The sequence below is a fragment of the Stenella coeruleoalba genome (genome assembly GCF_951394435.1).
Source record: "Stenella coeruleoalba genome assembly, contig: scaffold_104, whole genome shotgun sequence".
NCBI classification, from domain to species: domain Eukaryota; kingdom Metazoa; phylum Chordata; class Mammalia; order Artiodactyla; family Delphinidae; genus Stenella; species Stenella coeruleoalba.
The window spans coordinates 375120-403117 of NW_027646183.1; the positions used below are offsets into that span (position 1 = coordinate 375120).

The 27998-nt window shown below is 43.8% G+C and overlaps 1 long non-coding RNA gene across 4 annotated transcripts in view; it reads right to left on the reverse strand.

Moving 5' to 3' along the window:
* LOC307181273 overlaps positions 1-27998 on the reverse strand; it is a 560753-nt gene that overhangs the window by 350086 nt on the left and 182669 nt on the right. For 3 of the 4 annotated variants that reach the window (XR_013826299.1, XR_013826300.1, XR_013826301.1), the window contains exon 2: positions 3190-3275. This is a non-coding gene — a long non-coding RNA (uncharacterized lncRNA). Of the gene's footprint in view, positions 1-3189; positions 3276-4772; positions 4837-27998 lie in introns of those variants that run through there. The other variant, XR_013826302.1, reaches the window with a different exon arrangement.

A 27998-nucleotide genomic window follows, 5' to 3' on the forward strand; every position in this document is an offset into this window, starting at 1 on the left:
AAAATGGATAAAGAAGTTGTGGTATTTACTTACAAAGCAATATCACTCAGCAATGAAATCTGTGTCATCAGGCCCTTAGCAGCACAATGAGTGGATTCAGGTATGATGATTCTAACTGAAATAAGTCACACAGAAAAAGAAACATCATAAGATATCAGTAATACACGGAATGTAAACTTGGCTACACAGGAACTGAATTACAGAACAGAACAGGGTCTCAAATTTAGAAAACCAACTTATGCTTGCTTAAGGGGAAAGGTGAGTTGGGGTGCTGCATAAAACCAGAGATTGAAATGAGCACAGATAAAGTTCCTTAAGCCAAATATGGAATAGACAAGAGCTACTCCTTGCTCAACGAAATGGACTCAACACCGCATATTAAACGCCTAAGAATGTACCTGACTAGTAAGTATCTTAAAACCTATAGATTGCTATGTCTCCGAAAGAGAATCAAGCATGTGTACAGGGGCATAAACGCAGCAGTGATAGGATTGGAGAGGTTCAGTGATCAAATGAAGACCCTTTGAAGTCATATTGCATGGTACCCATTCCACGGGTTTCAACTACCCAGATTTTAGGTATTCTTCCTTCAGCTAAAACATGCATGTGGAACCCAGAGTATGATCAACCATGTGATCTGGAGACGTGTTCAAATATGTCTCAGTTTTCCTCCCCTGGTACTCGGGTGCAACATTCCAGATGCTTTACTAACACTCTCCCGACTTGGAGAGTCAGTCCCTTTAACCTCCTGTTTGGCCCAGTTTGCAATTTCTGCGGAAGATGAACAGGAATAGCGAGAACCAATGAGAGGCTAGCTGGAGGTGTCTGGACGGGCAAATTCAACTCTCATTTCCCACCAGGAAGAGGAATTAACCAAAGGCTCAGCATGCCGGGCCGGAACCAGATTAGGGCCTGAAGCCATCCTGCGGAGTTGCGGCCAGGTCACAAGAAAGCGAGTTGAAGAAAGGAGCTCAGGGGCACTGTAATTCACAAACCTGCAGAGTTATAAATGACAGCTATCGTCCAAAAATAGACTGAAGTAAGGCTGCCAAGAGGACTTGAAAGCGGGGCAGAATTGCAGGAAACCGATTTCAGGAGGTAGACTGGAATTGCATTGAAAGCATAGGAAAAGAGGCAGAACGTCCACAATGATGCACTTGGCCAAAAAGGGCGTATGCGTTTTTTCCTGAATATATTCAGGAAAAAACGCATACGCCCTTTTTGGCCAACCAAGCAAGCTTGCAAAGGAAATCTGCACTACAATGAAGTCTCACTTCCCCCCGGTCAAAAGGGCCATCTGAAAAAAGTGTAAAATCCAGAAAGGCAGGACAGGCCATGGAGAACTGGGAGCCTTGTTATGCTGATGGGCGGGATGTAAATTGCCAAGAACCACTTGGGAGAAGTGTATGGTGTTTCCTGAAACAACTAAAAAACAAAGCAACAGAACCTAGGGCACTTCCACTTATGGTCCTATAGCTTAGGGAAATTAAAATGAAAAAGACACAGCCACCCCAAAGTTTGGAACGGCTCTGTTTACAAGAACCTCGTTTACAGTACAAGTTCAACATCGCAGAAAGTGAAAAATGGATAAAGAAGTTGTGGTATTTACTTACAAAGCAATATCACTCAGCAATGAAATCTGTGTCATCAGGCCCTTAGCAGCACAATGAGTGGATTCAGGTATGATGATTCTAACTGAAATAAGTCACACAGAAAAAGAAACATCATAAGATATCACTAATACACGGAATGTAAACTTGGCTACACAGGAACTGCATTCCAAAACAGAACAGGGTCTCAAATTTAGAAAACCAACTTATGCTTGCTTAAGGGGAAAGGTGAGTTGGGGTGCTGCATAAAACCAGAGATTGAAATGAGCACAGATAAAGTTCCTTAAGCCAAATATGGAATAGACAAGAGCTACTCCTTGCTCAACGAAATGGACTCAAAACCCCATATTAAACGCCTAAGAATGTACCTGACTAGTAAGTATCTTAAAACCTATGGATTGCTATGTCTCCAAAAGAGAATCAAGCGTGTGTACAGGGGCATAAACGCAGCAGTGATAGGATTGGAGAGGTTCGGGGAGCAAATGAAGACCCTTTGAAGTCATATTGCATGGTACCCATTACACGGGTCTCAACTCTCCAGGTTTAAGGTATTCTTCCTTCAGCTAAAACATGCATGTGGAACCCAGAGTATGATCAACCATGTGAACGGGAGACGTGTTCAAATATGTCTCAGTTTTCCTCCCCTGGTACTCGGGTGCAACATTCCAGACGCTTTACTAACACTCTCCCGACTTGGAGAGTCAGTCCCTTTAACCTCCTGTTTGGCCCAGTTTGCAATTTCTGCGGAAGATGAACAGGAATAGCGAGAACCAATGAGAGGCTAGCTGGAGGTGTCTGGACGGGCAAATTCAACTCTCATTTCCCACCAGGAAGAGGAATTAACCAAAGGCTCAGCATGCCGGGCCGGAACAAGATTAGGGCCTGAAGCCATCCTGCGGTGTTGCGGCCAGGTCACAAGAAAGCGAGTTGAAGAAAGCAACTCAGGGGCACTGTAATTCACAAACCTGCAGAGTTATAAATGACAGCTATCGTCCAAAAATAGACTGAAGTAAGGCTGCCAAGAGGACTTGAAAACGGGGCAGAATTGCAGGAAACCGATTTCAGGAGGTAGACTGGAATTGCATTGAAAGCATAGGAAAAGAGGCAGAACGTCCACAATGATGCACTTGGCCAAAAAGGGCGTATGCGTTTTTTCCTGAATATATTCAGGAAAAAACGCATACGCCCTTTTTGGCCAACCAAGCAAGCTTGCAAAGGAAATCTGCACTACAATGAAGTCTCACTTCCCCCTGGTCAAAAGGGCCATCTGAAAAAAGTGTAAAATCCAGAAAGGCAGGACAGGCCATGGAGAACTGGGAGCCTTGTTATGCTGATGGGCGGGATGTAAATTGCCAACAACCACTCGGGAGAAGTGTATGGTGTTTCCTGAAACATCTAAAAAACAAAGCAACAGAGCCTAGGGCACTTCCACTTATGGTCCTATAGCTTAGGGAATTTAAAATCAAAAAGACACAGCCACCCCAAAGTTTGGAACGGCTCTGTTTACAAGAACCTCGTTTACAGTACAAGTTCAACATCACAGAAAGTGAAAAATGGATAAAGAAGTTGTGGTATTTACTTAAAAAGCAATATCACTCAGCAATGAAATCTGTGTCATCAGGCCCTTAGCAGCACAATGAGTGGATTCAGGTATGATGATTCTAACTGAAATAAGTCACACAGAAAAAGAAACATCATAAGATATCACTAATACACGGAATGTAAACTTGGCTACACAGGAACTGAATTACAGAACAGAACAGGGTCTCAAATTTCGAAAACCAACTTATGCTTGCTTAAGGGGAAAGGTGAGTTGGGGTGCTGCATAAAACCAGAGATTGAAATGAGCACAGATAAAGTTCCTTAAGCCAAATATGGAATAGACAAGAGCTACTCCTTGCTCAACGAAATGGACTCAACACCGCATATTAAACGCCTAAGAATGTACCTGACTAGTAAGTATCTTAAAACCTATGGATTGCTATGTCTCCGAAAGAGAATCAAGCATGTGTACATGGGCATAAATGCAGCAGTGATAGGATTGGAGGGGTTCGTGAGCAAATGAAGACCCTTTGAAGTCATATTGCATGGTACCCATTCCACGGGTCTCAACTCTCCAAGTTTAAGGTATTGTTCCTTCAGCTAAAACATGCATGTGGAACCTAGATTATGATCAACCACGTGATCGGGAGACGTGTTCAAATATGTCTCAGTTTTCGTACCCTGGTACTCGGGTTCAACATTCCAGACGCTTTACTAACACTCTCCCCGCTTGGAGAGTCAGTCCCTTTAACCTCCTGTTTGGCCCAGTTTGCAATTTCTGTGGAAGATGAACAGGAATAGCAAGAACCAATGAGAGACTAGCTGGAGGTGCCTGGATGGGCAAATTTAACTCTCATTTCCCACCAGGAAGAGAAATTAACCAAAGGCTCAGCGTGCCATGCCAGAACCAGATTAGGGCCTGTAGACATCCTGCGGTGTTGTGGCCAGCTCAAAAGAAAGCGAGTTGAAGAAAGGAGCTCAGGGGCACTGTAATTCACAAACCTGCAGAGTTATAAATGACAGCTATCGTCCAAAAATAGACTGAAGTAAGGCTGCCAAGAGGACTTGAAAGCGGGGCAGAATTGCAGGAAACCGATTTCAGGAGGTAGACTGGAATTGCATTAAAGGCATAGGAAAAGAGGCAGAACGTCCACAATGATGCACTTGGCCAAAAAGGGCGTATGCGTTTTTTCCTGAATATATTCAGGAAAAAACGCATACGCCCTTTTTGGCCAACCAAGCAAGCTTGCAAAGGAAATCTGCACTACAATGAAGTCTCACTTCCCCCCGGTCAAAAGGGCCATCTGAAAAAAGTGTAAAATCCAGAAAGGCAGGACACGCCATGGAGAACTGGGAGCCTTGTTATGCTGATGGGCGGGATGTAAATTGCCAACAACCACTTGGGAGAAGTGTATGGTGTTTCCTGAAACATCTAAAAAACAAAGCAACAGAACCTAGGGCACTTCCACTTATGGTCCTATAGCTTAGGGAAATTAAAATCAAAAAGACACAGCCACGCCAAAGTTTGGAACGGCTCTGTTTACAAGAAACTCATTTACAGTACAAGTTCAACATCGCAGAAAGTGAAAAATGGATAAAGAAGTTGTGGTATTTACTTACAAAGCAATATCACTCAGCAATGAAATCTGTGTCATCAGGCCCTTAGCATCACAATGAGTGGATTCAGGTATGATGATTCTAACTGAAATAAGTCACACAGAAAAAGAAACATCATAAGATATCAGTAATACACGGAATGGAAACTTGGCTACACAGGAACTGAATTACAGAACAGAACAGGGTCTCAAATTTAGAAAACCAACTTATGCTTGCTTAAGGGTAAAGGTGAGTTGGGGTGCTGCATAAAACCAGAGATTGAAATGAGCACAGATAAAGTTCCTTAAGCCAAATATGGAATAGACAAGAGCTACTCCTTGCTCAACGAAATGGACTCAACACCGCATATTAAACGCCTAAGAATGTACCTGACTAGTAAGTATCTTAAAACCTATGGATTGCTATGTCTCCGAAAGAGAATCAAGCATGTGTACATGGGCATAAATGCAGCAGTGATAGGATTGGAGGGGTTCGTGAGCAAATGAAGACCCTTTGAAGTCATATTGCATGGTACCCATTCCACGGGTCTCAACTACCCAGGTTTAAGGTATTGTTCCTTCAGCTAAAACATGCATGTGGAACCTAGATTATGATCAACCATGTGATCGGGAGACGTGTTCAAATATGTCTCAGTTTTCGTACCCTGGTACTCGGGTTCAACATTCCAGACGCTTTACTAACACTCTCCCCACTTGGAGAGTCAGTCCCTTTAACCTCCTGTTTGGCCCAGTTTGCAATTTCTGTGGAAGATGAACAGGAATAGCGAGAACCAATGAGAGACTAGCTGGAGGTGTCTGGATGGGCAAATTTAACTCTCATTTCCCACCAGGAAGAGGAATTAACCAAAGGCTCAGCGTGCCGTGCCGGAACCAGATTAGGGCCTGTAGACATCCTGCGGTGTTGCGGCCAGGTCACAAGAAAGCGAGTTGAAGAAAGGAGCTCAGGGGCACTGTAATTCACAAACCTGCAGAGTTATAAATGACAGCTATCGTCCAAAAATAGACTGAAGTAAGGCTGCCAAGAGGACTTGAAAGCGGGGCAGAATTGCAGGAAACCGATTTCAGGAGGTAGACTGGAATTGCATTGAAAGCATAGGAAAAGAGGCAGAACGTCCACAATGATGCACTTGGCCAAAAAGGGCGTATGCGTTTTTTCCTGAATATATTCAGGAAAAAACGCATACGCCCTTTTTGGCCAACCAAGCAAGCTTGCAAAGGAAATCTGCACTACAATGAAGTCTCACTTCCCCCCGGTCAAAAGGGCCATCTGAAAAAAGTGTAAAATCCAGAAAGGCAGGACAGGCCATGGAGAACTGGGAGCCTTGTTATGCTGATGGGCGGGATGTAAATTGCCAACAACCACTTGGGAGAAGTGTATGGTGTTTCCTGAAACAACTAAAAAACAAAGCAACAGAACCTAGGGCACTTCCACTTATGGTCCTATAGCTTAGGGAAATTAAAATCAAAAAGACACAGCCACCCCAAAGTTTGGAACGGCTCTGTTTACAAGAACCTCGTTTACAGTACAAGTTCAACATCGCAGAAAGTGAAAAATGGATAAAGAATTTGTGGTATTTACTTACAAAGCAATATCACTCAGCAATGAAATCTGTGTCATCAGGCCCTTAGCAGCACAATGAGTGGATTCAGGTATGATGATTCTAACTGAAATAAGTCACACAGAAAAAGAAACATCATAAGATATCAGTAATACACGGAATGGAAACTTGGCTACACAGGAACTGAATTACAGAACAGAACAGGGTCTCAAATTTAGAAAACCAACTTATGCTTGCTTAAGGGGAAAGGTGAGTTGGGGTGCTGCATAAAACCAGAGATTGAAATGAGCACAGATAAAGTTCCTTACGCCAAATATGGAATAGACAAGAGCTACTCCTTGCTCAACGACATGGACTCAACACCCCATATTAAACGCCTAAGAATGTACCTGACTAGTAAGTATCTTAAAACCTATGGATTGCTATGTCTCCGAAAGAGAATCAAGCATGTGTACAGGGGCATAAAGGCAGCAGTGATAGGATTGGAGAGGTTCGTGAGCAAATGAAGACCCTTTGAAGTCATATTGCATGGTACCCATTCCACGGGTTTCAACTACCCAGGTTTAAGGTATTCTTCCTTCAGCTAAAACATGCATGTGGAACCTAGAGTATGATCAACCATGTGATCGGGAGACGTGTTCAAATATGTCTCAGTTTTCGTACCCTGGTACTCGGGTGCAACTTTTCAGACGCTTTACTAACACTCTCCCGACTTGGAGAGTCAGTCCCTTTAACCTCCTGTTTGGCCCAGTTTGCAATTTCTGTGGAAGATGAACAGGAATAGCGAGAACCAATGAAAGAATAGCTGGAGGTGTCTGGATGGGCAAATTTAACTCTCATTTCCCACCAGGAAGAGAAATTAACCAAAGGCTCAGCGTGCCGTGCCAGAACCAGATTAGGGCCTGAAGACATCCTGCGGTGTTGCGGCCAGGCCATAAGAAAGCGAGTTGAAGAAAGGAGCTCAGGGGCACTGTAATTCACAAACCTGCAGAGTTATAAATGACAGCTATCGTCCAAAAATATACTGAAGTAAGGCTGCCAAGAGGACTTGAAAGCGGGGCAGAATTGCAGGAAACCGATTTCAGGAGGTAGACTGGAATTGCATTGAAAGCATAGGAAAAGAGGCAGAACGTCCACAATGATGCACTTGGCCAAAAAGGGCGTATGCGTTTTTTCCTGAATATATTCAGGAAAAAAAGCATACGCCCTTTTTGGCCAACCAAGCAAACTTGCACAGGAAATCTGCACTACAATGAAGTCGCACTTCCCCCCGGTCAAAAGGGCCATCTGAAAAAAGTGTAAAATCCAGAAAGGCAGGACAGGCCATGGAGAACTGGGAGCCTTGTTATGCTGATGGGCGGGATGTAAATTGCCAACAGACACTCAGGAGAAGTGTATGGTGTTTCCTGAAACATCTAAAAAACAAAGCAACAGAGCCGAGGGCACTTGCGCTTATGGTCCTATAGTTTAGGGAAATTAAAATCAAAAAGACACAGCCACCCCAAAATTTGGGACGCCTCCGTTTACAAGAACCTCGTTTACCGTACAAGTTCAATATCACAGAAAGTGAAAATGGATAAAGAACTTGTGGTACTTACGTACAATGCAGTATCACTCAGCAATGAAATCTGTGTCATCAGGCCCTTAGCATCACAATGAGTGGATTCAGGTATGATGATTCTAACTGAAATAAGTCACACAGAAAAAGAAACATCATAAGATATCAGTAATACACGGAATGTAAACTTGGCTACACAGGAACTGAATTACAGAACAGAACAGGGTCTCAAATTTAGAAAACCAACTTATGCTTGCTTAAGGGGAAAGGTGAGTTGGGGTGCTGCATAAAACCAGAGATTGAAATGAGCACAGATAAAGTTCCTTAAGCCAAATATGGAATAGACAAGAGCTACTCCTTGCTCAACGAAATGGACTCAACACCGCATATTAAACGCCTAAGAATGTACCTGACTAGTAAGTATCTTAAAACCTATGGATTGCTATGTCTCCGAAAGAGAATCAAGCATGTGTACATGGGCATAAATGCAGCAGTGATAGGATTGGAGGGGTTCGTGAGCAAATGAAGACCCTTTGAAGTCATATTGCATGGTACCCATTACACGGGTCTTAACTCTCCAGGTTTAAGGTATTCTTCCTTCAGCTAAAACATGCATGTGGAACCCAGAGTATGATCAACCATGTGAACGGGAGACGTGTTCAAATATGTCTCAGTTTTCCTCCCCTGGTACTCGGGTGCAACATTCCAGACGCTTTACTAACACTCTCCCCACTTGGAGAGTCAGTCCCTTTAACCTCCTGTTTGGCCCAGTTTGCAATTTCTGCGGAAGATGAACAGGAATAGCGAGAACCAATGAGAGACTACCTGGAGGTGTCTGGACGGGCAAATTTAACTCTCATTTCCCACCAGGAAGAGGAATTAACCAAAGGCTCAGCGTGCCGTGCCGGAACCAGATTAGGGCCTGAAGCCATCCTGCGGTGTTGCGGCCAGGTCACAAGAAAGCGAGTTGAAGAAAGGAGCTCAGGGGCACTGTAATTCACAAACCTGCAGAGTTATAAATGACAGCTATCGTCCAAAAATAGACTGAAGTAAGGCTGCCAAGAGGACTTGAAAGCGGGGCAGAATTGCAGGAAACCGATTTCAGGAGGTAGACTGGAATTGCATTGAAAGCATAGGAAAAGAGGCAGAACGTCCACAATGATGCACTTGGCCAAAAAGGGCGTATGCGTTTTTTCCTGAATATATTCAGGAAAAAACGCATACGCCCTTTTTGGCCAACCAAGCAAGCTTGCAAAGGAAATCTGCACTACAATGAAGTCTCACTTCCCCCCGGTCAAAAGGGCCATCTGAAAAAAGTGTAAAATCCAGAAAGGCAGGACAGGCCATGGAGAATTGGGAGCCTTGTTATGCTGATGGGCGGGATGTAATTTGCCAACAACCACTCGGGAGAAGTGTATGGTGTTTCCTGAAACATCTAAAAAACAAAGCAACAGAACCTAGGGCACTTCCACTTATGGTCCTATAGCTTAGGGAAATTAAAATGAAAAAGACACAGCCACCCCAAAGTTTGGAACGGCTCTGTTTACAAGAACCTCGTTTACAGTACAAGTTCAACATCGCAGAAAGTGAAAAATGGATAAAGAAGTTGTGGTATTTACTTACAAAGCAATATCACTCAGCAATGAAATCTGTGTCATCAGGCCCTTAGCAGCACAATGAGTGGATTCAGGTATGATGATTCTAACTGAAATAAGTCACACAGAAAAAGAAACATCATAAGATATCAGTAATACACGGAATGTAAACTTGGCTACACAGGAACTGCATTCCAAAACAGAACAGGGTCTCAAATTTAGAAAACCAACTTATGCTTGCTTAAGGGGAAAGGTGAGTTGGGGTGCTGCATAAAACCAGAGATTGAAATGAGCACAGATAAAGTTCCTTAAGCCAAATATGGAATAGACAAGAGCTACTCCTTGCTCAACGAAATGGACTCAAAACCCCATATTAAACGCCTAAGAATGTACCTGACTAGTAAGTATCTTAAAACCTATGGATTGCTATGTCTCCAAAAGAGAATCAAGCATGTGTACAGGGGCATAAACGCAGCAGTGATAGGATTGGGGAGGTTCGGTGAGCAAATGAAGACCCTTTGAAGTCATATTGCATGGTACCCATTCCACGGGTCTCAACTCTCCAGGTTTAAGGTATTCTTCCTTCAGCTAAAACATGCATGTGGAACCCAGAGTATGATCAACCATGTGAACGGGAGACGTGTTCAAATATGTCTCAGTTTTCCTCCCCTGGTACTCGGGTGCAACATTCCAGACGCTTTACTAACACTCTCCCGACTTGGAGAGTCAGTCCCTTTAACCTCCTGTTTGGCCCAGTTTGCAATTTCTGCGGAAGATGAACAGGAATAGCGAGAACCAATGAGAGGCTAGCTGGAGGTGTCTGGACGGGCAAATTCAACTCTCATTTCCCACCAGGAAGAGGAATTAACCAAAGGCTCAGCATGCCGGGCCGAAACCAGATTAGGGCCTGAAGCCATCCTGCGGTGTTGCGGCCAGGTCACAAGAAAGCGAGTTGAAGAAAGGAACTCAGGGGCACTGTAATTCACAAACCTGCAGAGTTATAAATGACAGCTATCGTCCAAAAATAGACTGAAGTAAGGCTGCCAAGAGGACTTGAAAGCGGGGCAGAATTGCAGGAAACCGATTTCAGGAGGTAGACTGGAATTGCATTGAAAGCATAGGAAAAGAGGCAGAACGTCCACAATGATGCACTTGGCCAAAAAGGGCGTATGCGTTTTTTCCTGAATATATTCAGGAAAAAACGCATACGCCCTTTTTGGCCAACCAAGCAAGCTTGCAAAGGAAATCTGCACTACAATGAAGTCTCACTTCCCCCCGGTCAAAAGGGCCATCTGAAAAAAGTGTAAAATCCAGAAAGGCAGGAGAGGCCATGGAGAACTGGGAGCCTTGTTATGCTGATGGGCGGGATGTAAATTGCCAACAACCACTTGGGAGAAGTGTATGGTGTTTCCTGAAACAACTAAAAAACAAAGCAACAGAACCTAGGGCACTTCCACTTATGGTCCTATAGCTTAGGGAAATTAAAATGAAAAAGACACAGCCACACCAAAGTTTGGAACGGCTCTGTTTACAAGAACCTCGTTTACAGTACAAGTTCAACATCGCAGAAAGTGAAAAATGGATAAAGAAGTTGTGGTATTTACTTACAAAGCAATATCACTCAGCAATGAAATCTGTGTCATCAGGCCCTTAGCAGCACAATGAGTGGATTCAGGTATGATGATTCTAACTGAAATAAGTCACACAGAAAAAGAAACATCATAAGATATCACTAATACACGGAATGTAAACTTGGCTACACAGGAACTGCATTCCAAAACAGAACAGGGTCTCAAATTTAGAAAACCAACTTATGCTTGCTTAAGGTGAAAGGTGAGTTGGGGTGCTGCATAAAACCAGAGATTGAAATGAGCACAGATAAAGTTCCTTAAGCCAAATATGGAATAGACAAGAGCTACTCCTTGCTCAACGAAATGGACTCAAAACCCCATATTAAACGCCTAAGAATGTACCTGACAAGTAAGTATCTTAAAACCTATGGATTGCTATGTCTCCAAAAGAGAATCAAGCGTGTGTACAGGGGCATAAACGCAGCAGTGATAGGATTGGAGAGGTTCGGTGAGCAAATGAAGACCCTTTGAAGTCATATTGCATGGTACCCATTACACGGGTCTCAACTCTCCAGGTTTAAGGTATTCTTCCTTCAGCTAAAACATGCATGTGGAACCCAGAGTATGATCAACCATGTGAACGGGAGACGTGTTCAAATATGTCTCAGTTTTCCTCCCCTGGTACTCGGGTGCAACATTCCAGACGCTTTACTAACACTCTCCCGACTTGGAGAGTCATTCCCTTTAACCTCCTGTTTGGCCCAGTTTGCAATTTCTGTGGAAGATGAACAGGAATATCGAGAACCAATGAAAGAATAGCTGGAGGTGTCTGGACGGGCAAATTTAACTCTCATTTCCCACCAGGAAGAGGAATTAACCAAAGGCTCAGCGTGCCGTGCCAGAACCAGATTAGGGCCTGAAGCCATCCTGCGGTGTTGCGGCCAGGTCACAAGAAAGCGAGTTGAAGAAAGGAGCTCAGGGGCACTGTAATTCACAAACCTGCAGAGTTATAAATGACAGCTATCGTCCAAAAATAGACTGAAGTAAGGCTGCCAAGAGGACTTGAAAGCGGGGCAGAATTGCAGGAAACCGATTTCAGGAGGTAGACTGGAATTGCATTGAAAGCATAGGAAAAGAGGCAGAACGTCCACAATGATGCACTTGGCCAAAAAGGGCGTATGCGTTTTTTCCTGAATATATTCAGGAAAAAACGCATACGCCCTTTTCGGCCAACCAAGCAAACTTGCAAAGGAAATCTGCACTACAATGAAGTCTCACTTCCCCCCGGTCAAAAGGGCCATCTGAAAAAAGTGTAAAATCCAGAAAGGCAGGACAGGCCATGGAGAACTGGGAGCCTTGTTATGCTGATGGGCGGGATGTAAATTGCCAGCAGACACTCAGGAGAAGTGTATGGTGCTTCCTGAAACATCTAAAAAACAAAGCAACAGAGCCGAGGGCACTTGCGCTTATGGTCCTATAGCTTAGGGAAATTAAAATCAAAAAGACACAGCCACCCCAAAGTTTGGGACGCCTCCGTTTACAAGAACCTCGTTTACCGTACAAGTTCAATATCACAGAAAGTGAAAAATGGATAAAGAACTTGTGGTACTTACGTACAATGCAGTATCACTCAGCAATGAAATCTATGTCATCAGGCCCGTAGCAGCATAATGAGTGGATTCAGGTACGATGATTCTAACTGAAATAAGTCACACAGAAAAAGAAACATCATAAGATATCACTAATACACGGAATGTAAACTTGGCTACACATGAACTGCATTCCAAAACAGAACAGGGTCTCAAATTTAGAAAACCAACTTATGCTTGCTTAAGGTGAAAGGTGAGTTGGGGTGCTGCATAAAACCAGAGATTGAAATGAGCACAGATAAAGTTCCTTAAGCCAAATATGGAATACACAAGAGCTACTCCTTGCTCAACGAAATGGACTCAACACCCCATATTAAACGCCTAAGAATGCACCTGACTAGTAAGTATCTTAAAACCTATGGATTGCTATGTCTCCGAAAGAGAATCAAGCATGTGTACAGGGGCATAAATGCAGCAGTGATAGGATTGGAGGGGTTCGTGAGCAAATGAAGACCCTTTGAAGTCATATTGCATGGTACCCATTCCACGGGTCTCAACTACCCAGGTTTAAGGTATTGTTCCTTCAGCTAAAACATGCATGTGGAACCTAGATTATGATCAACCATGTGATCGGGAGACGTGTTCAAATATGTCTCAGTTTTCGTACCCTGGTACTCGGGTTCAACATTCCAGACGCTTTACTAACACTCTCCCCACTTGGAGAGTCAGTCCCTTTAACCTCCTGTTTGGCCCAGTTTGCAATTTCTGTGGAAGATGAACAGGAATAGCGAGAACCAATGAGAGACTAGCTGGAGGTGTCTGGATGGGCAAATTTAACTCTCATTTCCCACCAGGAAGAGGAATTAACCAAAGGCTCAGCGTGCCGTGCCGGAACCAGATTAGGGCCTGTAGACATCCTGCGGTGTTGCGGCCAGGTCACAAGAAAGCGAGTTGAAGAAAGGAGCTCAGGGGCACTGTAATTCACAAACCTGCAGAGTTATAAATGACAGCTATCGTCCAAAAATAGACTGAAGTAAGGCTGCCAAGAGGACTTGAAAGCGGGGCAGAATTGCAGGAAACCGATTTCAGGAGGTAGACTGGAATTGCATTGAAAGCATAGGAAAAGAGGCAGAACGTCCACAATGATGCACTTGGCCAAAAAGGGCGTATGCGTTTTTTCCTGAATATATTCAGGAAAAAACGCATACGCCCTTTTTGGCCAACCAAGCAAGCTTGCAATGGAAATCTGCACTACAATGAAGTCTCACTTCCCCCCGGTCAAAAGGGCCATCTGAAAAAAGTGTAAAATCCAGAAAGGCAGGACAGGCCATGGAGAACTGGGAGCCTTGTTATGCTGATGGGCGGGATGTAAATTGCCAACAACCACTTGGGAGAAGTGTATGGTGTTTCCTGAAACAACTAAAAAACAAAGCAACAGAACCTAGGGCACTTCCACTTATGGTCCTATAGCTTAGGGAAATTAAAATCAAAAAGACACAGCCACCCCAAAGTTTGGAACGGCTCTGTTTACAAGAACCTCGTTTACAGTACAAGTTCAACATCGCAGAAAGTGAAAAATGGATAAAGAATTTGTGGTATTTACTTACAAAGCAATATCACTCAGCAATGAAATCTGTGTCATCAGGCCCTTAGCAGCACAATGAGTGGATTCAGGTATGATGATTCTAACTGAAATAAGTCACACAGAAAAAGAAACATCATAAGATATCAGTAATACACGGAATGGAAACTTGGCTACACAGGAACTGAATTACAGAACAGAACAGGGTCTCAAATTTAGAAAACCAACTTATGCTTGCTTAAGGGGAAAGGTGAGTTGGGGTGCTGCATAAAACCAGAGATTGAAATGAGCACAGATAAAGTTCCTTAAGCCAAATATGGAATAGACAAGAGCTACTCCTTGCTCAACGACATGGACTCAACACCCCATATTAAACGCCTAAGAATGTACCTGACTAGTAAGTATCTTAAAACCTATGGATTGCTATGTCTCCGAAAGAGAATCAAGCATGTGTACAGGGGCATAAACGCAGCAGTGATAGGATTGGAGAGGTTCGTGAGCAAATGAAGACCCTTTGAAGTCATATTGCATGGTACCCATTCCACGGGTTTCAACTACCCAGGTTTAAGGTATTCTTCCTTCAGCTAAAACATGCATGTGGAACCTAGAGTATGATCAACCATGTGATCGGGAGACGTGTTCAAATATGTCTCAGTTTTCGTACCCTGGTACTCGGGTGCAACTTTTCAGACGCTTTACTAACACTCTCCCGACTTGGAGAGTCAGTCCCTTTAACCTCCTGTTTGGCCCAGTTTGCAATTTCTGTGGAAGATGAACAGGAATAGCGAGAACCAATGAAAGAATAGCTGGAGGTGTCTGGATGGGCAAATTTAACTCTCATTTCCCACCAGGAAGAGAAATTAACCAAAGGCTCAGCGTGCCGTGCCAGAACCAGATTAGGGCCTGAAGACATCCTGCGGTGTTGCGGCCAGGCCATAAGAAAGCGAGTTGAAGAAAGGAGCTCAGGGGCACTGTAATTCACAAACCTGCAGAGTTATAAATGACAGCTATCGTCCAAAAATATACTGAAGTAAGGCTGCCAAGAGGACTTGAAAGCGGGGCAGAATTGCAGGAAACCGATTTCAGGAGGTAGACTGGAATTGCATTGAAAGCATAGGAAAAGAGGCAGAACGTCCACAATGATGCACTTGGCCAAAAAGGGCGTATGCGTTTTTTCCTGAATATATTCAGGAAAAAACGCATACGCCCTTTTTGGCCAACCAAGCAAACTTGCACAGGAAATCTGCACTACAATGAAGTCGCACTTCCCCCCGGTCAAAAGGGCCATCTGAAAAAAGTGTAAAATCCAGAAAGGCAGGACAGGCCATGGAGAACTGGGAGCCTTGTTATGCTGATGGGCGGGATGTAAATTGCCAACAGACACTCAGGAGAAGTGTATGGTGTTTCCTGAAACATCTAAAAAACAAAGCAACAGAGCCGAGGGCACTTGTGCTTACGGTCCTATAGCTTAGGGAAATTAAAATCAAAAAGACACAGCCACCCCAAAATTTGGGACGCCTCCGTTTACAAGAACCTCGTTTACCGTACAAGTTCAATATCACAGAAAGTGAAAAATGGATAAAGAACTTGTGGTACTTACGTACAATGCAGTATCACTCAGCAATGAAATCTGTGTCATCAGGCCCTTAGCATCACAATGAGTGGATTCAGGTATGATGATTCTAACTGAAATAAGTCACACAGAAAAAGAAACATCATAAGATATCAGTAATACACGGAATGTAAACTTGGCTACACAGGAACTGAATTACAGAACAGAACAGGGTCTCAAATTTAGAAAACCAACTTATGCTTGCTTAAGGGGAAAGGTGAGTTGAGGTGCTGCATAAAACCAGAGATTGAAATGAGCACAGATAAAGTTCCTTAAGCCAAATATGGAATAGACAAGAGCTACTCCTTGCTCAACGAAATGGACTCAACACCGCATATTAAAGGCCTAAGAATGTACCTGACTAGTAAGTATCTTAAAACCTATGGATTGCTATGTCTCCGAAAGAGAATCAAGCATGTGTACATGGGCATAAATGCAGCAGTGATAGGATTGGAGGGGTTCGTGAGCAAATGAAGACCCTTTGAAGTCATATTGCATGGTACCCATTCCACGGGTCTCAACTCTCCAGGTTTAAGGTATTGTGCCTTCAGCTAAAACATGCATGTGGAACCTAGATTATGATCAACCATGTGATCGGGAGACGTGTTCAAATATGTCTCAGTTTTCGTACCCTGGTACTCGGGTTCAACATTCCAGACGCTTTACTAACACTCTCCCCACTTGGAGAGTCAGTCCCTTTAACCTCCTGTTTGGCCCAGTTTGCAATTTCTGTGGAAGATGAACAGGAATAGCGAGAACCAATGAGAGACTAGCTGGAGGTGTCTGGATGGGCAAATTTAACTCTCATTTCCCACCAGGAAGAGGAATTAACCAAAGGCTCAGCGTGCCGTGCCGGAACCAGATTAGGGCCTGTAGACATCCTGCGGTGTTGCGGCCAGCTCAAAAGAAAGCGAGTTGAAGAAAGGAGCTCAGGGGCACTGTAATTCACAAACCTGCAGAGTTATAAATGACAGCTATCATCCAAAAATAGACTGAAGTAAGGCTGCCAAGAGGACTTGAAAGCGGGGCAGAATTGCAGGAAACCGATTTCAGGAGGTAGACTGGAATTGCATTGAAGGCATAGGAAAAGAGGCAGAACGTCCACAATGATGCACTTGGCCAAAAAGTGCGTATGCGTTTTTTCCTGAATATATTCAGGAAAAAACGCATACGCCCTTTTTGGCCAACCAAGCAAACTTGCAAAGGAAATCTGCACTACAATGAAGTCTCACTTCTCCCCGGTCAAAAGGGTCCTCTGAAAAAAGTGTAAACTCCAGAAAGGCAGGACAGGCCATGGAGAACTGGGAGCCTTGTTATGCTGATGGGCGGGATGTAAATTGCCAACAGACACTCAGGAGAAGTGTATGGTGTTTCCTGAAACATCTAAAAAACAAAGCATCAGAGCCTAGGGCACTTCCACTTATGGTCCTATAGCTTAGGGAAATTAAAATCAAAAAGACACAGCCACCCCAAAGTTTGGGACGCCTCCGTTTACAAGAACCTCGTTTACCGTACAAGTTCAATATCACAGAAAGTGAAAAATGGATAAAGAACTTGTGGTACTTACGTACAATGCAGTATCACTCAGCAATGAAATCTATGTCATCAGGCCCGTAGCAGCATAATGAGTGGATTCAGGTACGATGATTCTAACTGAAATAAGTCACACAGAAAAAGAAACATCATAAGATATCACTAATACACGGAATGTAAACTTGGCTACACAGGAACTGCATTCCAAAACAGAACAGGGTCTCAAATTTAGAAAACCAACTTATGCTTGCTTAAGGGGAAAGGTGAGTTGGGGTGCTGCATAAAACCAGAGATTGAAATGAGCACAGATAAAGTTCCTTAAGCCAAATATGGAATAGACAAGAGCTACTCCTTGCTCAACGAAATGGACTCAAAACCCCATATTAAACGCCTAAGAATGTACCTGACAAGTAAGTATCTTAAAACCTATGGATTGCTATGTCTCCAAAAGAGAATCAAGCGTGTGTACAGGGGCATAAACGCAGCAGTGATAGGATTGGAGAGGTTCGGTGAGCAAATGAAGACCCTTTGAAGTCATATTGCATGGTACCCATTACACGGGTCTCAACTCTCCAGGTTTAAGGTATTCTTCCTTCAGCTAAAACATGCATGTGGAACCCAGAGTATGATCAACCATGTGAACGGGAGACGTGTTCAAATATGTCTCAGTTTTCCTCCCCTGGTACTCGGGTGCAACATTCCAGACGCTTTACTAACACTCTCCCGACTTGGAGAGTCAGTCCCTTTAACCTCCTGTTTGGCCCAGTTTGCAATTTCTGTGGAAGATGAACAGGAATAGCGAGAACCAATGAAAGAATAGCTGGAGGTGTCTGGATGGGCAAATTTAACTCTCATTTCCCACCAGGAAGAGGAATTAACCAAAGGCTCAGCGTGCCGTGCCAGAACCAGATTAGGGCCTGAAGCCATCCTGCGGTGTTGCGGCCAGGTCACAAGAAAGCGAGTTGAAGAAAGGAGCTCAGGGGCACTGTAATTCACAAACCTGCAGAGTTATAAATGACAGCTATCGTCCAAAAATAGACTGAAGTAAGGCTGCCAAGAGGACTTGAAAGCGGGGCAGAATTGCAGGAAACCGATTTCAGGAGGTAGACTGGAATTGCATTGAAAGAATAGGAAAAGAGGCAGAATGTCCACAATGATGCACTTGGCCAAAAAGGGCGTATGCGTTTTTTCCTGAATATATTCAGGAAAAAACGCATACGCCCTTTTCGGCCAACCAAGCAAACTTGCAAAGGAAATCTGCACTACAATGAAGTCTCACTTCCCCCCGGTCAAAAGGGCCATCTGAAAAAAGTGTAAAATCCAGAAAGGCAGGACAGGCCATGGAGAACTGGGAGCCTTGTTATGCTGATGGGCGGGATGTAAATTGCCAACAGACACTCAGGAGAAGTGTATGGTGTTTCCTGAAACATCTAAAAAACCAAGCAACAGAGCCGAGGGCACTTGCGCTTATGGTCCTATAGCTTAGGGAAATTAAAATCAAAAAGACACAGCCACCCCAAAGTTTGGGACGCCTCCGTTTACAAGAACCTCGTTTACCGTACAAGTTCAATATCACAGAAAGTGAAAAATGGATAAAGAACTTGTGGTACTTACGTACAATGCAGTATCACTCAGCAATGAAATCTATGTCATCAGGCCCGTAGCAGCATAATGAGTGGATTCAGGTACGATGATTCTAACTGAAATAAGTCACACAGAAAAAGAAACATCATAAGATATCACTAATACACGGAATGTAAACTTGGCTACACAGGAACTGCATTCCAAAACAGAACAGGGTCTCAAATTTAGAAAACCAACTTATGCTTGCTTAAGGTGAAAGGTGAGTTGGGGTGCAGCATAAAACCAGAGATTGAAATGAGCACAGATAAAGTTCCTTAAGCCAAATATGGAATACACAAGAGCTACTCCTTGCTCAACGAAATGGACACAAAACCCCATATTAAACGCCTAAGAATGTACCTGACTCGTAAGTATCTTAAAACCTATGGATTGCTATGTCCCCGAAAGAGAATCAACATGTGTACAGGGGCATAAACGCAGCAGTGATAGGATTGGAGAGGTTCGTGAGCAAATGAAGACCCTTTGAAGTCATATTGCATGGTACCCATTCCACGGGTTTCAACTACCCAGGTTTAAGGTATTCTTCCTTCATCTAAAACATGCATGTGGAACCTAGAGTATGATCAACCATGTGATCGGGAGACGTGTTCAAATATGTCTCAGTTTTCGTACCCTGGTACTCGGGTGCAACATTCCAGACGCTTTACTAACACTCTCCCCACTTGGAGAGTCAGTCCCTTTAACTTCCTGTTTGGCCCAGTTTGCAATTTCTGTGGAAGATGAACAGGAATAGCGAGAACCAATGACAGACTAGCTGGAGGTGTCTGGATGGGCAAATATAACTCTCATTTCCCACCAGGAAGAGGAATTAACCAAAGGCTCAGCGTGCCGTGCCAGAACCAGATTAGGGCCTGAAGACATCCTGCGGTGTTGCGGCCAGGTCACAAGAAAGCGAGTTGAAGAAAGGAGCTCAGGGGCACTGTAATTCACAAACCTGCAGAGTTATAAATGACAGCTATCGTCCAAAAATAGACTGAAGTAAGGCTGCCAAGAGGACTTGAAAGCGGGGCAGAATTGCAGGAAACCGATTTCAGGAGGTAGACTGGAATTGCATTGAAAGCATAGGAAAAGAGGCAGAACGTCCACAATGATGCACTTGGCCAAAAAGGGCGTATGCGTTTTTTCCTGAATATATTCAGGAAAAAACGCATACGCCCTTTTTGGCCAACCAAGCAAACTTGCACAGGAAATCTGCACTACAATGAAGTCGCACTTCCCCCCGGTCAAAAGGGCCATCTGAAAAAAGTGTAAAATCCAGAAAGGCAGGACAGGCCATGGAGAACTGGGAGCCTTGTTATGCTGATGGGCGGGATGTAAATTGCCAACAGACACTCAGGAGAAGTGTATGGTGTTTCCTGAAACATCTAAAAAACAAAGCAACAGAGCCGAGGGCACTTGTGCTTACGGTCCTATAGCTTAGGGAAATTAAAATCAAAAAGACACAGCCACCCCAAAATTTGGGACGCCTCCGTTTACAAGAACCTCGTTTACCGTACAAGTTCAATATCACAGAAAGTGAAAAATGGATAAAGAACTTGTGGTACTTACGTACAATGCAGTATCACTCAGCAATGAAATCTGTGTCATCAGGCCCTTAGCATCACAATGAGTGGATTCAGGTATGATGATTCTAACTGAAATAAGTTACACAGAAAAAGAAACATCATAAGATATCAGTAATACACGGAATGTAAACTTGGCTACACAGGAACTGAATTACAGAACAGAACAGGGTCTCAAATTTAGAAAACCAACTTATGCTTGCTTAAGGGGAAAGGTGAGTTGAGGTGCTGCATAAAACCAGAGATTGAAATGAGCACAGATAAAGTTCCTTAAGCCAAATATGGAATAGACAAGAGCTACTCCTTGCTCAACGAAATGGACTCAACACCGCATATTAAACGCCTAAGAATGTACCTGACTAGTAAGTATCTTAAAACCTATGGATTGCTATGTCTCCGAAAGAGAATCAAGCATGTGTACATGGGCATAAATGCAGCAGTGATAGGATTGGAGGGGTTCGTGAGCAAATGAAGACCCTTTGAAGTCATATTGCATGGTACCCATTCCACGGGTCTCAACTCTCCAGGTTTAAGGTATTGTGCCTTCAGCTAAAACATGCATGTGGAACCTAGATTATGATCAACCATGTGATCGGGAGACGTGTTCAAATATATCTCAGTTTTCGTACCCTGGTACTCGGGTTCAACATTCCAGACGCTTTACTAACACTCTCCCCACTTGGAGAGTCAGTCCCTTTAACCTCCTGTTTGGCCCAGTTTGCAATTTCTGTGGAAGATGAACAGGAATAGCGAGAACCAATGAGAGACTAGCTGGAGGTGTCTGGATGGGCAAATTTAACTCTCATTTCCCACCAAGAAGAGGAATTAACCAAAGGCTCAGCGTGCCGTGCCGGAACCAGATTAGGGCCTGTAGACATCCTGCGGTGTTGCGGCCAGCTCAAAAGAAAGCGAGTTGAAGAAAGGAGCTCAGGGGCACTGTAATTCACAAACCTGCAGAGTTATAAATGACAGCTATCATCCAAAAATAGACTGAAGTAAGGCTGCCAAGAGGACTTGAAAGCGGGGCAGAATTGCAGGAAACCGATTTCAGGAGGTAGACTGGAATTGCATTGAAGGCATAGGAAAAGAGGCAGAACGTCCACAATGATGCACTTGGCCAAAAAGTGCGTATGCGTTTTTTCCTGAATATATTCAGGAAAAAACGCATACGCCCTTTTTGGCCAACCAAGCAAACTTGCAAAGGAAATCTGCACTACAATGAAGTCTCACTTCTCCCCGGTCAAAAGGGTCCTCTGAAAAAAGTGTAAACTCCAGAAAGGCAGGACAGGCCATGGAGAACTGGGAGCCTTGTTATGCTGATGGGCGGGATGTAAATTGCCAACAGACACTCAGGAGAAGTGTATGGTGTTTCCTGAAACATCTAAAAAACAAAGCATCAGAGCCTAGGGCACTTCCACTTATGGTCCTATAGCTTAGGGAAATTAAAATCAAAAAGACACAGCCACCCCAAAGTTTGGGACGCCTCCGTTTACAAGAACCTCGTTTACCGTACAAGTTCAATATCACAGAAAGTGAAAAATGGATAAAGAACTTGTGGTACTTACGTACAATGCAGTATCACTCAGCAATGAAATCTATGTCATCAGGCCCGTAGCAGCATAATGAGTGGATTCAGGTACGATGATTCTAACTGAAATAAGTCACACAGAAAAAGAAACATCATAAGATATCACTAATACACGGAATGTAAACTTGGCTACACAGGAACTGCATTCCAAAACAGAACAGGGTCTCAAATTTAGAAAACCAACTTATGCTTGCTTAAGGGGAAAGGTGAGTTGGGGTGCAGCATAAAACCAGAGATTGAAATGAGCACAGATAAAGTTCCTTAAGCCAAATATGGAATAGACAAGAGCTACTCCTTGCTCAACGAAATGGACTCAAAACCCCATATTAAACGCCTAAGAATGTACCTGACAAGTAAGTATCTTAAAACCTATGGATTGCTATGTCTCCAAAAGAGAATCAAGCGTGTGTACAGGGGCATAAACGCAGCAGTGATAGGATTGGAGAGGTTCGGTGAGCAAATGAAGACCCTTTGAAGTCATATTGCATGGTACCCATTACACGGGTCTCAACTCTCCAGGTTTAAGGTATTCTTCCTTCAGCTAAAACATGCATGTGGAACCCAGAGTATGATCAACCATGTGAACGGGAGACGTGTTCAAATATGTCTCAGTTTTCCTCCCCTGGTACTCGGGTGCAACATTCCAGACGCTTTACTAACACTCTCCCGACTTGGAGAGTCAGTCCCTTTAACCTCCTGTTTGGCCCAGTTTGCAATTTCTGTGGAAGATGAACAGGAATAGCGAGAACCAATGAAAGAATAGCTGGAGGTGTCTGGATGGGCAAATTTAACTCTCATTTCCCACCAGGAAGAGGAATTAACCAAAGGCTCAGCGTGCCGTGCCAGAACCAGATTAGGGCCTGAAGCCATCCTGCGGTGTTGCGGCCAGGTCACAAGAAAGCGAGTTGAAGAAAGGAGCTCAGGGGCACTGTAATTCACAAACCTGCAGAGTTATAAATGACAGCTATCGTCCAAAAATAGACTGAAGTAAGGCTGCCAAGAGGACTTGAAAGCGGGGCAGAATTGCAGGAAACCGATTTCAGGAGGTAGACTGGAATTGCATTGAAAGAATAGGAAAAGAGGCAGAATGTCCACAATGATGCACTTGGCCAAAAAGGGCGTATGCGTTTTTTCCTGAATATATTCAGGAAAAAACGCATACGCCCTTTTCGGCCAACCAAGCAAACTTGCAAAGGAAATCTGCACTACAATGAAGTCTCACTTCCCCCCGGTCAAAAGGGCCATCTGAAAAAAGTGTAAAATCCAGAAAGGCAGGACAGGCCATGGAGAACTGGGAGCCTTGTTATGCTGATGGGCGGGATGTAAATTGCCAACAGACACTCAGGAGAAGTGTATGGTGTTTCCTGAAACATCTAAAAAACCAAGCAACAGAGCCGAGGGCACTTGCGCTTATGGTCCTATAGCTTAGGGAAATTAAAATCAAAAAGACACAGCCACCCCAAAGTTTGGGACGCCTCCGTTTACAAGAACCTCGTTTACCGTACAAGTTCAATATCACAGAAAGTGAAAAATGGATAAAGAACTTGTGGTACTTACGTACAATGCAGTATCACTCAGCAATGAAATCTATGTCATCAGGCCCGTAGCAGCATAATGAGTGGATTCAGGTACGATGATTCTAACTGAAATAAGTCACACAGAAAAAGAAACATCATAAGATATCACTAATACACGGAATGTAAACTTGGCTACACAGGAACTGCATTCCAAAACAGAACAGGGTCTCAAATTTAGAAAACCAACTTATGCTTGCTTAAGGTGAAAGGTGAGTTGGGGTGCAGCATAAAACCAGAGATTGAAATGAGCACAGATAAAGTTCCTTAAGCCAAATATGGAATACACAAGAGCTACTCCTTGCTCAACGAAATGGACACAAAACCCCATATTAAACGCCTAAGAATGTACCTGACTCGTAAGTATCTTAAAACCTATGGATTGCTATGTCCCCGAAAGAGAATCAACATGTGTACAGGGGCATAAACGCAGCAGTGATAGGATTGGAGAGGTTCGTGAGCAAATGAAGACCCTTTGAAGTCATATTGCATGGTACCCATTCCACGGGTTTCAACTACCCAGGTTTAAGGTATTCTTCCTTCATCTAAAACATGCATGTGGAACCTAGAGTATGATCAACCATGTGATCGGGAGACGTGTTCAAATATGTCTCAGTTTTCGTACCCTGGTACTCGGGTGCAACATTCCAGACGCTTTACTAACACTCTCCCCACTTGGAGAGTCAGTCCCTTTAACTTCCTGTTTGGCCCAGTTTGCAATTTCTGTGGAAGATGAACAGGAATAGCGAGAACCAATGACAGACTAGCTGGAGGTGTCTGGATGGGCAAATATAACTCTCATTTCCCACCAGGAAGAGGAATTAACCAAAGGCTCAGCGTGCCGTGCCAGAACCAGATTAGGGCCTGAAGACATCCTGCGGTGTTGCGGCCAGGTCACAAGAAAGCGAGTTGAAGAAAGGAGCTCAGGGGCACTGTAATTCACAAACCTGCAGAGTTATAAATGACAGCTATCGTCCAAAAATAGACTGAAGTAAGGCTGCCAAGAGGACTTGAAAGCGGGGCAGAATTGCAGGAAACCGATTTCAGGAGGTAGACTGGAATTGCATTGAAAGCATAGGAAAAGAGGCAGAACGTCCACAATGATGCACTTGGCCAAAAAGGGCGTATGCGTTTTTTCCTGAATATATTCAGGAAAAAACGCATACGCCCTTTTTGGCCAACCAAGCAACCTTGCAAAGGATATCTGCACTACAATGAAGTCTCACTTCCCCCCGGTCAAAAGGGCCATCTGAAAAAAGGGTAAAATCCAGAAAGGCAGGACAGGCCATGGAGAACTGGGAGCCTTGTTATGCTGATGGGCGGGATGTAAATTGCCAACAACCACTCTGGAGAAGTGTATGGTGTTTCCTGAAACATCTAAAAAACAAAGCAACAGAACCTAGGGCACTTCCACTTATGGTCCTATAGCTTAGGGAAATTAAAATGAAAAAGACACAGCCACCCCAAAGTTTGGAACGGCTCTGTTTACAAGAACCTCGTTTACAGTACAAGTTCAACATCGCAGAAAGTGAAAAATGGATAAAGAAGTTGTGGTATTTACTTACAAAGCAATATCTCTCAGCAATGAAATCTGTGTCATCAGGCCCTTAGCATCACAATGAGTGGATTCAGGTATGATGATTCTAACTGAAATAAGTCACACAGAAAAAGAAACATCATAAGATATCAGTAATACACGGAATGTAAACTTGGCTACACAGGAACTGAATTACAGAACAGAACAGGGTCTCAAATTTAGAAAACCAACTTATGCTTGCTTAAGGGGAAAGGTGAGTTGGGGTGCGGCATAAAACCAGAGATTGAAATGAGCACAGATAAAGTTCCTTAAGCCAAATATGGAATAGACAAGAGCTACTCCTTGCTCAACGAAATGGACTCAACACCGCATATTAAACGCCTAAGAATGTACCTGACTAGTAAGTATCTTAAAACCTATGGATTGCTATGTCTCCGAAAGAGAATCAAGCATGTGTACATGGGCATAAATGCAGCAGTGATAGGATTGGAGGGGTTCGTGAGCAAATGAAGACCCTTTGAAGTCATATTGCATGGTACCCATTCCACGGGTCTCAACTCTCCAGGTTTAAGGTATTGTTCCTTCAGCTAAAACATGCATGTGGAACCTAGATTATGATCAACCATGTGATCGGGAGACGTGTTCAAATATGTCTCAGTTTTCGTACCCTGGTACTCGGGTTCAACATTCCAGACGCTTTACTAACACTCTCCCCACTTGGAGAGTCAGTCCCTTTAACCTCCTGTTTGGCCCAGTTTGCAATTTCTGCGGAAGATGAACAGGAATAGCGAGAACCAATGAGAGGCTAGCTGGAGGTGTCTGGACGGGCAAATTCAACTCTCATTTCCCACCAGGAAGAGGAATTAACCAAAGGCTCAGCATGCCGGGCCGGAACCAGATTAGGGCCTGAAGCCATCCTGCGGTGTTGCGGCCAGGTCACAAGAAAGCGAGTTGAAGAAAGGAGCTCAGGGGCACTGTAATTCACAAACCTGCAGAGTTATAAATGACAGCTATCGTCCAAAAATAGACTGAAGTAAGGCTGCCAAGAGGACTTGAAAGCGGGGCAGAATTGCAGGAAACCGATTTCAGGAGGTAGACTGGAATTGCATTGAAAGCATAGGAAAAGAGGCAGAACGTCCACAATGATGCACTTGGCCAAAAAGGGCGTATGCGTTTTTTCCTGAATATATTCAGGAAAAAACGCATACGCACTTTTTGGCCAACCAAGCAAGCTTGCAAAGGAAATCTGCACTACAATGAAGTCTCACTTCCCCCGGTCAAAAGGGCCATCTGAAAAAAGGGTAAAATCCAGAAAGGCAGGACAGGCCATGGAGAACTGGGAGCCTTGTTATGCTGATGGGCGGGATGTAAATTGCCAACAACCACTTGGGAGAAGTGTATGGTGTTTCTTGAAACAACTAAAAAACAAAGCAACAGAACCTAGGGCACTTCCACTTATGGTCCTATAGCTTAGGGAAATTAAAATGAAAAAGACACAGCCACCCCAAAGTTTGGAACAGCTCTGTTTACAAGAACCTCGTTTACAGTACAAGTTCAACATCGCAGAAAGTGAAAAATGGATAAAGAAGTTGTGGTATTTACTTACAAAGCAATATCACTCAGCAATGAAATCTGTGTCATCAGGCCCTTAGCAGCACAATGAGTGGATTCAGGTATGATGATTCTAACTGAAATAAGTCACACAGAAAAAGAAACATCATAAGATATCACTAATACACGGAATGTAAACTTGGCTACACAGGAACTGCATTCCAAAACAGAACAGGGTCTCAAATTTAGAAAACCAACTTATACTTGCTTAAGGGGAAAGGTGAGTTGGGGTGCTGCATAAAACCAGAGATTGAAATGAGCACAGATAAAGTTCCTTAAGCCAAATATGGAATAGACAAGAGCTACTCCTTGCTCAACGAAATGGACTCAAAACCCCATATTAAACGCCTAAGAATGTACCTGACTAGTAAGTATCTTAAAACCTATGGATTGCTATGTCTCCAAAAGAGAATCAAGCGTGTGTACAGGGGCATAAACGCAGCAGTGATATGATTGGAGAGGTTCGGTGAGCAAATGAACACCCTTTGAAGTCATATTGCATGGTACCCATTCCACGGGTTTCAAATACCCAGGTTTAAGGTATTCTTCCTTCAGCTAAAACATGCATGTGGAACCTAGAGTATGATCAACCATGTGATCGGGAGACGTGTTCAAATATGTCTCAGTTTTCGTACCCTGGTACTCGGGTGCAACATTCCAGACGCTTTACTAACACTCTCCCCACTTGGAGAGTTAGCGCCTTTAACCTCCTGTTTGGCCCAGTTTGCAATTTCTTCGGAAGATGAACAGGAAGAGCGAGAACCAATGAGAGGCTAGCTGGAGATGTCTGGACGGGCAAATTTAACTCTCATTTCCCACCAGGAAGAGGAAATAACCAAAGGCTCAGCGTGCCGTACCGGAACCAGATTAGGGCCTGAAGCCATCCTGCGGTGTTGCGGCCAGCTCAAAAGAAAGCGAGTTGAAGAAAGGAGCTCAGGGGCACTGTAATTCACAAACCTGCAGAGGTATAAATGACAGCTATCGTCCAAAAATATACTGAAGTAAGGCTGCCAAGAGGACTGGAAAGCGGGGCAGAATTGCAGGAAACCGATTTCAGGAGGTAGACTGGAATTGCATTGAAAGCATAGGAAAAGAGACAGAACGTCCACAATGAT